The 9,185-nt window shown below is 37.8% G+C and overlaps 2 pseudogenes; one reads left to right on the plus strand and one right to left on the minus strand.

Moving 5' to 3' along the window:
- Positions 1–1,069: 1,069 nt before the first annotated feature.
- On the plus strand, positions 1,070–1,371 carry LOC123951328 (annotated as a pseudogene).
- Positions 1,372–1,500: 129 nt separating this feature from the next.
- Positions 1,501–1,994, minus strand: LOC123951398 (annotated as a pseudogene).
- Positions 1,995–9,185: the final 7,191 nt, after the last annotated feature.

Consider the following 9,185-nt stretch of genomic DNA (forward strand, 5'->3'; position numbering starts at 1 on the left):
ATTGATGGATTATATTACAGTTTACTAAGGTACATAAGAGGAGAAGATGAATACATTTTTAATAGAAAAGCAATAGCTCAACTTTGGACATATTGAGACTAAAAAGTTCATAAAACGTCTAGAATGTTAAGCAGAGAATTAGACAGTATGAAGCTGGAATTTAGAGAAGCCAGTGCTGGAGGTGATATAATCTGGAAGCTTTCAGGATATTGATGGTATTTAAAGCCATAGAATATATATGATCTCCAAGGAAGAAAAAAGTAGTAGGATACAGCCTTGGGGAACTTCAATACTTAATAGTGGCTTGAGAAGAGCGAACTTCTAAGAGAGTAAGTAGCTAAAAAGGTAAAAGAAGGAGCACCTGGGTGGCTCAGTCTTTAAGCATCTGCCTTCGGCTCAGGTCAAGATTCCAAGGTCCTGGGATTGAGACCGGCATTGGGCTCCCTGTGCAGCTAGAAGCCTGCTTCTTCCTCTCCCACTCCCCCTGCTTGTATTCCCTCTCTCACTCTCTCTCTCTCTCTCTCTCAAGTAAATAAATAAAATGTTTTAAAAAATAAAAGAAAAAGAGAAAATTAAGAAAGAGGCACCAAAGAAATTAAAAGAGACATGTTTCATGGAGAAAGTGCTCAACAGTGTGGAATGCTACTGAGATTCTAAATAAGACGAGGAAAGAAAAGTTTCTTTTGAATTTAGCAGTATGAAAGTTGGTGGTGACTTTCTTAATAAGAACTAATTTCAGAATCAAGAAACAACAAAAGATCAAGTTAAACCCAAATGAGAACCTTGCTCCCCTCCCCCCACACACAACAAAAAGTCTGGAGATGAGCAGCTCCAGACCCTAATTGGCAGCTGTGTTGGAGCTGCTGTGATTCCCCTGAACTTGCCCTGAAGGCTGCATGATGGGTATCATCACTCTGGACTCATGTACAAGGCAGGGTGGAAAAGCAAGTGTGTGGAGCCCATGGCATATGTCCCTTTGTTAAGAACAGAAAAGCTTGGGGCACCTGGGTGGCTCAGTTTATTGAGCATCTGCCTTTGGCTAGGGTCATGATCCTCACCTCTGCTCAAAATGGACCCTAAGTGCTCTTGCTTCCCCAGGAGCTCCTGCACCTGAACCGGCTCCTGCAAAAGCAAAGAGAGCAAATGCACCTTCTGAAGAAGAGCTGCTGTTCCTGCTGCCCCATGGGCAGTGCCAAGTGTGCCCAGGGCTACATCTGCAAGGAGGCATGGGACAAGTGCCTCTGCTGTGCCTGTTCCAGATGTAAATAGAGCAACACATACAAACCTGCAGTTTTATTTTGTTGTTCTTTAGTTTTTGTTTCATAATCATAAACTTAACTCTGCAATCCAGCTAGACTTGAAGGAGAGTAAGGAAAATAGGGAACCCACAGAACTGCAGTCAGAGCACAAAGATTATGGGGTATTTCGAGCAGATGCGGGTGAAGGGGTGCTCTCCTGAGCTACACAAGGAATGGTCTGGTAGTTAAGATAAAACACAAGTCAAATGTAATAGAGTTGTCCACAGTCAACAGTGGTGATCTTCTGGTTGGTCTTCCCATTCTTGGACCCAAAGCATTCCATGGTTTCCACATGCCCTCTTTCACTTTGCCAAAGACCACATGCTTGCCATCCAAGCACTCAGCTTTGACAGTGCAGATGAGGAACTGGGAAACATTTGTGTTGGGTCCTGCATTTGCCATGGACAAGATGCCAGAACCCATGCACTTTAGGATGACATTCTCATCGTGGAATTTCTCCCCATAGACAGACTTGTTGTCAGTGCCATTTTGGCTGTGAAGTCACCTCCCTGACACATAAATCCTGCACTAATCTTATGAAAGCAGAAAACTTTATAATCAAATCCTTTCTTCCCAGTGCTCAGAGCATGAAAGTTCTCTACTGTCTTTGGAACTTTGCCTGCAAGCAGCTTAAAGGAGACTCAGCCCAAAGGCTGAGTCTTCCTCCATGCAGAAGAACTCAGTGGGGTTGACCATGGCTAGGCTGTAGGGGCGGGTAAGGGGCAACTGGAGGGTCAAGTTTAAAACTTGAAGTTGTAAAACAATTTTTTATATTACCCTGGCCTGTTTGATACATTCCTGTTTCTATAAAATGCATGATTTACAATAAAAGTTGTTGACTTTTTAAAAAAGTGAATTGGAGGCAAGGTAGCAAAACACAGCCGATAGAAACATTCTCTGTTCATTTGGCTAGAAGTTTAGCTGCATGGAGGAGCAGAAAAGTGGAATGGACTCTAGATTGGGATTTAAGGTCCAGATTTAAGGTTGCTTTTAACATGAAGCAGACTATGTTTGTAAGATGACAGAAATGATGGTAGTGAAGAGAGGAGAGACTAACGATGCAGGGAGATGAAGGAATGATGAAGACAACTCCAAACAGCTCATCCCATGGGTTCCAGCCTACTTGTGGTCTTTTCTCCCTGACCTTCTATCTACCTATGGTCTTTGGACTTATTCAGCCACCCTCCACAACAGTGTCAGCTAATTTCTTGCAATAAATCCTTTCAAATCCCTGGTTCTCCTTCTCTGGTTAAATCCTGACACTGAATTTGATCCTTAAAAAGTCATTGAAAAGGCAATAAAATCATGCACTCGTTTCTATGAAAGCAGAGAGGAGTCACATACTTCCGAAGTGAGATTTCACTTAAACTGTATTTTAAAGAATTATGAAAAATCAGGGCACCTGGGTGGCTCAGTGGGTTAAGCATCTGCCTTCAGCTCAGGTCATGATCTCAGGGTCCTGGGATCAAGCCCCATCTTGGGCTCCCTGCTCAGTGAGGAGCCTGCTTCTCCCTCTTCCTCTGCTGCTCCCCCTGCTGTGCTCTCTCTCTAATAAAAAATAAAAATCTTTTAAAAAGAACTATTAGGGACACCTGGGTGACTCAGTGGATTAAATCATCTGCCTTCGACCCAGGCCATGATTCCAGGGTCCTGGGATTGAGCCCCACATTGGGCTTTCTGCTCAGTGGGGAGTCTGCTTCTCCCCCTCTCTCTGCCTGCCTCTCTGTCTACTTGTGATCTCTGTCTGTCAAATAAATAAATAAAATCTTTTAAAAAGGAATTATTAAAAATTAGTAAGATAGGAGTGGGAGCAGTGGAAGCTCAAGAGCCAGCTCACTGGAAAAAACAAACTTGATTTATAGTATCTGATTATTTCCCAGGTGTACATACTCCCACCACGGCCAATAGCAAGCTGCCAGCATGATGTTACAGAGTACAGAGTTAGAAAGAAATGGACACAGTTGGCTTTTGTGAGTCCACACCATTAAGTGAAAGGTGGAGGGAAAACAGAATATACAATGAAAAAGTAAACACCAAACTTCTTTCTTCTATAATACACTATAATGGAGAAAAGATCCAGTGGACATGTTTTCCAACAGAGTTGTCATTGCAGTAAAAGAATAAAAGTTCAGGGGTGCCTGGGTGGTTCAGTGGGTTAAGCCACTGCCTTCAGCTCAGGTCATGATCCTGGGGTCCTGGGATCGAGTCCCACATCGGGCTCTCTGCTCAGCGGGGAGCCTGCTTCCCTCTCTCTCTCTCTCTGCCTGCCTCTCTGTCTACTTGTGATCTCTCTGTCAAATAAATAAATAAAATCTTTAAAAAAAAAAAGAATAAAAGTTCAGAAGCATGACTGCAGGGTTTGGCACCTTACCTATAATAAACACCATAATAATAGATTCAACTGAGAAACTTCTAGAGATTGTCCTAAAGAAGCAGATAACGTTATTTGCCTAAGATCAATGAAGGCTGAATGCAGAGATGTGATTCAAACCCCAGGCAGTGTACAGAGAATGTTCTTTCCATTATAAAATGCTTCCTCCCTACCATATCCTATTGTAAGAACTAAACCAAGAGACCAGAATGTTTAACACCAGAAAAATCCTTATACACCCCCATTAGTATGGGATCAAATTTTTTAGAATCTTTGTAGTAAGATAAAAATACCCATTTGATTTCACAGTAATTTAAAAGCCAGTCTCTAACCTATCTATGTATGGTTAATTGATGTGTTACAAAGATGCTAATACCATTCAATGGGGAAAGAATAGACCCTTCAACAAATGGTGCTGGGACAACAAGATGTCCACAATCAAAAGTATGAAATTGGACCCCTGCTTCATATCATATAAAAAATTAACTCAAAGTGAGTTAATGACCAAAATATAAGAGCAAAAACCATAAAACTCTTACAAGAAAACACAAGGATAAACTGACACGATCCTAGATTCAGGAATGGTTTCTCAGATTTGGCATCAAAACTTTGAATAACAAAAGAAAATATAGATAAATTGGACTTTATCAAAATTAAAAACTTCTATGCATCAAAGAACAGTCTCAAAAAAGTGAAAAGAAAATCTACAAAATGGGAGAAAATATTTGTAAATCATATATGTAGTATCTAGACTATCAAGAATTCTCACAACTCAAGAACAAAAAAGACAAAAAAAACTTTGATTTTAAAAATTCACAAAGGCCAATCAAAAAAATGGGCAGAGGACATGAACAGACATTTCTGCAAAGAAGACACCCAGATGGCCAACAGACACATGAAAAAGTGCCCCACATCACTTGGCATCAGGGAAATACAAATCAAAACCACAATGAGATACCACCTCACGCCAGTCAGAATGGCTAAAATTAACAAGTCAGGAAATGCAGATGCTGGCGAGGATGCAGAGAAAGGGGAGCCCTCCTACACAGTTGGTGGGAATGCAAGCTGGTGCAGCTACTCTGCAAAATAGCATGGATGTTCCTCAAAAAGTTGAAAATAGAGCTACCCTACAACCCAGCAATCGCCCTACTGGGTACTTACCCTAAAGATACAAATGTAGTGATCTGAAGGGGCATGTGCACCCAAATGTTTATAGCAGCAATGTCCACAATAGCCAAACTATGGAAAGAACCTAGATGTCCATCAACAGATGAATGGATAAAGAAGAAGTGGTATATATATATATACAATGGAATACTATGCAGCCATCAAAAGAAATGAAATCTTGCCATTTGCGATGACGTGGATGGAACTAGAGGGTATTATGCTGAGTGAAGTAAGTCAAGAGAAAGACAATTATCATAGGATATCCCTGATATGAGGAATTTGAGAGGCAATGGGGGGGCGTTGGGGGTAGGGAAGGAAAAAAGAAAACAAGATGGGATCAGGAGGGAGATAAAATGTAAGAGACTCTTAATCTCACAAAACCAACAGAGGGTTGTGGGGAGGGGGGTTAGGGAGAGGGTGGTTGGGTTATGGACACAGGGGGAGGGTATGTGCTATGGTGAGTGCCGAGGAGTGTATAAACCTGGAGATTCACAGACCTGTACCCCTGGGGCTAGTAATACATTATATGTTAATGAAAAATAAAACATTTTTAAAAATGCATAAAGGACTTGATTACCCATTTCTCTAGAGAAGATACACAGATAACCAACAAAAACATGAAAAATATCAATATCATTAACCACTAGGTAAACGCAAATCAAAACCATAATAAAGTACCACTTCAGAGGCCCTGGGATATAGCTGTAATTTTAAAAAATAGTAACTAAGAGAAGCCTGGGTGGCTCAGTCATTAAGTGTCTGCCTTCAGCTCAGGTCATGATCCCAGGGTCATGGGATCAAGCCCCATGTCGGGCTCCCTGCTTGGTGGGGCATCTGCTTCTCCCTGTCCCTCTGCTGCTCCCCCTGCTTGTGCTCTCTCAGTCATTCTCGTTATCTCTCTCATGAATAAAATCTTTTAAAAAATTGTTTTTTAAGTAGTTACTAAGTGTTGGTGAGTGTGTGGAGAAACTGGAACTTTAGTACATTGCTTTAGTACATTGCTGATGGAAATGTAAAATAGTTCCGTATTATGGAAAATAGTTTAGTGATTCCTCAAAAATTTAAACATAGAATTGCCATATGACCAAGCAATTCTATTCCTAAATACATACCCAAAAGAATTGAAAACAGATACTCAAATACATGTTCACATCAGCACTATTCACTTTAGCCAAAAGGTAGAAACAGTACGAATGCCCATCAATAAATGACTAGATGAGCAAAGGGTAGTATAAACAAACAATAAAACAGTAATTAAGTCATAAAAAGAAATGAGTACTGGGCACCTGGGTGGCTCAGTTGGTTGGGTGTCTGCCTTTGGTTCAGGTCATGATCCTGGGGTCCTGGGATCAAGTCTAGTGTCAGGTTCCCTGCTCCACAGGGAATCTGCTTCTTCCTCTGCCCCTCCTCCCGCTCATTCTTTCAATCTCTCTTTCTTTCTCAAATAATAAATAAATAAAAACTTAAAAATAAAAAAAAAGAAATGAGTACAACCTATGGTGGAATGTAGGTGAACCTCAAAAACACTGTTAAGTAAGAGAAGGTAGACACAAAAGGTCATATATTGTATGATTCCACTTATATGAAATATCCAGAATAGGTAAATCCATAAAGACAGGATGCACATTGGTGTATGCCAGGAGCTGGACTGGGCTAAGTGGGGAGTAATAGCTTAATGAGTATGGTCTTTCCTTTTGAGGCTATGAACATGTTTTGGAACTAGATAGAGGAGATAATTGCAGGACACTGTGAATGTACTAAATACCATTGAAATGTTCTCTTTTTAAGTGGTTAATTTTAACTTTCATCAATTTCAATTTAAAAACAAGAAAAGCTAGGATCCAAATTTGGTTCTATAGTTGCAGCTCATATTAAGCAATCAAAAAGAATGTCTCTTAAGTTGTACTGATTTTCATTTTATGTTAAGATTGGGCAAATCTGATTTTGTGTTTTGGAAGTGTTCTGCTGAATTTGAAAACTAAACTAAATGTGGCTTTCGCTTCTAAACAAAACAATAAGAAATAAAGTTACAAGAGAGGTGGTTTGGTTGGTTTTTTTCCTTAAGGATTTTAAAATATTTCTGATATTTTAATAGTAAAAGGAAATCATATTTAGTACAGCTGGATAATTTCTACATAATTGGCTTTTCATTCTTGATGTGGTTTTGAACTGTTTACTCCACTTTAGTAATTAACCATTATCAGCTTCATTAATGAAACAGAAACCACCTCCTATAATCATTTATAAAATACTTGTCAAACAAAATTTAAACAAAGAATAGGATCTGGGCAAAGTAACAGCTCTTTCAAATCTACTGCAACTAATTATAAAGTATTCTAGTTATTTTGTTGTTGTTTTCCATTTATTATGAAAGAATCCTTCGGGACCTGCAGCATATCTCTTAGCATAGTTATCTGTGTTCTATGTTCTTTTATACACAAGTAATTATTTTAACAATACTTTTTATTCACTGATATGAAAAGCTGAGTTTTCAGCTGCTTATTTATATCTATAAATTATAAAAATTGAACTATTTAATCATGCTACCTTTAGAAACATTATTTTCTATTCTACTTAATTTTTAGTTGACTGAGTAAAAAAGATCATAGGAGATAGTTCAAGACATATTTCTTAGTTTAAGATATATTTATGAGATTGCACAAGCAAATTTACAGCTTATAGGTCCAAAAACAAAATTAGATTTAAATATTCTAAAAGATTGCTCTACTGGCATTTACTAAGAATACCACAAAGTTTTAAATGATTTATAGGAAAACATGCTCTATTTTGTAATCCTTTTCCCCCAAGACTTCATATTTTATGGATTTTAGAATATTATTAATTTAGAAAAATAGAGCAAAAAATTAAAATGTTAACTCAGGAAATAAGGGATAATGATGAAATTCAAACATTATATACATAAATGATGCTAGTGGCAGATCTTCAGTGAAGCGTGTTCTTCGAGCTTCTTTTCTAGTTCACAATTGCACTTTGCTAGCTAAAAGTCAAAGTAACAATGGAGCAGGAAGGTTCAATAGGTGATTTAATCTGTGATCTCTTTTTCATTACTATTCCATTAGAATCTTGGTCTGTGGCTTTCTGTGTTCCCAGTGCCCATCACAGGACCTGGCTCATAATGGGTGTTCAATAAGTATTTCTTATATGAATGAATAAATGAATAAATGAATGAAGGATGAATGACTGCTTCGCTAACCAACTTAGCTAACCACCCAGAAACTAAAGAAGATGTAATAAAGTAATGCCTCTAGCATTCAAGAAAGTCAAATACTCAGTTAAGGAGCTCATTATCTTACACCTTCAGTTTTGAATTCAAGATTTCTTTATTCTCATTTTGTAGAAGGAAAACTGAGCACTACTAGTTGACACTTTGTTTACACATCTGTTAGTGCTTTATCTTCCTGGCCTTTAAGTTGTTTTCATTCATATTTATCCAACCAATTAATCATGGATGCCTTATAAGAAAATACCATGTTCATTTTTACTTCCCTGGTGCTTAATACAGTGATTTATTTGCATGTAAGAGATAGTAAATAAATGCTTGCTAAACCTAAAGTTTATACTTTTTCTAAAATATTTTCTTCTTCATTTTTATGTCATTTCTATAGTATTAATATAGTACAGACCTTTCAGAATACAGAAATATGTAGATAATTACATGGGCATTTCCACTTATTTATGACAATTTATTTTCAAAATCTTATCGATTATCTCTGGTTTATGAGGAAATGGTTCCAAATATTTATGTCTTCTAATTAGCATTAAATAATTTTATGAAGTTTCTTTATTTGGCTTTGCAGAATATTATACATTTTTAAAAATCATATTAATACAACAACCAGTGAAGAAATTAAATTTTATAACAACCTCAGTTTCAGTATATGTGCTGCCGAAGCGAGCACACAACCTCAGTTTCAAAAGCAGAAAATTTCTCTAATGTTCCAGTTACAATTCTCCTATCTGGGAATTTGGAAGATAAAACTACCCAGTATTTTTTCCATAATACCAGTGAAAATCTATATGAAAAAATATTACTTCCTCTCCAAAGTGACAAAGGTAAACAAGCACCTGTTAAGGGTCCTAATTCTGAGACGAAAAAAAAAAATACACACACACACACACACACACACACACACACACACACACACATATATATTTACACCATCTGGTTTAAATAGGCAGGTGAATCCCCTTTGTACAAATTAAAGAATTCAATGATATCAGGAAGAATTTCAGCCACCATTTGTGACACTAACACTTTTTACCTGGAAATTTCCCCATGGTTTTAGACTGTCAGATATTTTGTATAAATGCACATTAAAATACAGAAT

The sequence above is a fragment of the Meles meles genome, chromosome 1 (assembly GCF_922984935.1).
Source record: "Meles meles chromosome 1, mMelMel3.1 paternal haplotype, whole genome shotgun sequence".
In the NCBI taxonomy this organism is placed as follows: Eukaryota; Metazoa; Chordata; class Mammalia; order Carnivora; family Mustelidae; genus Meles; species Meles meles.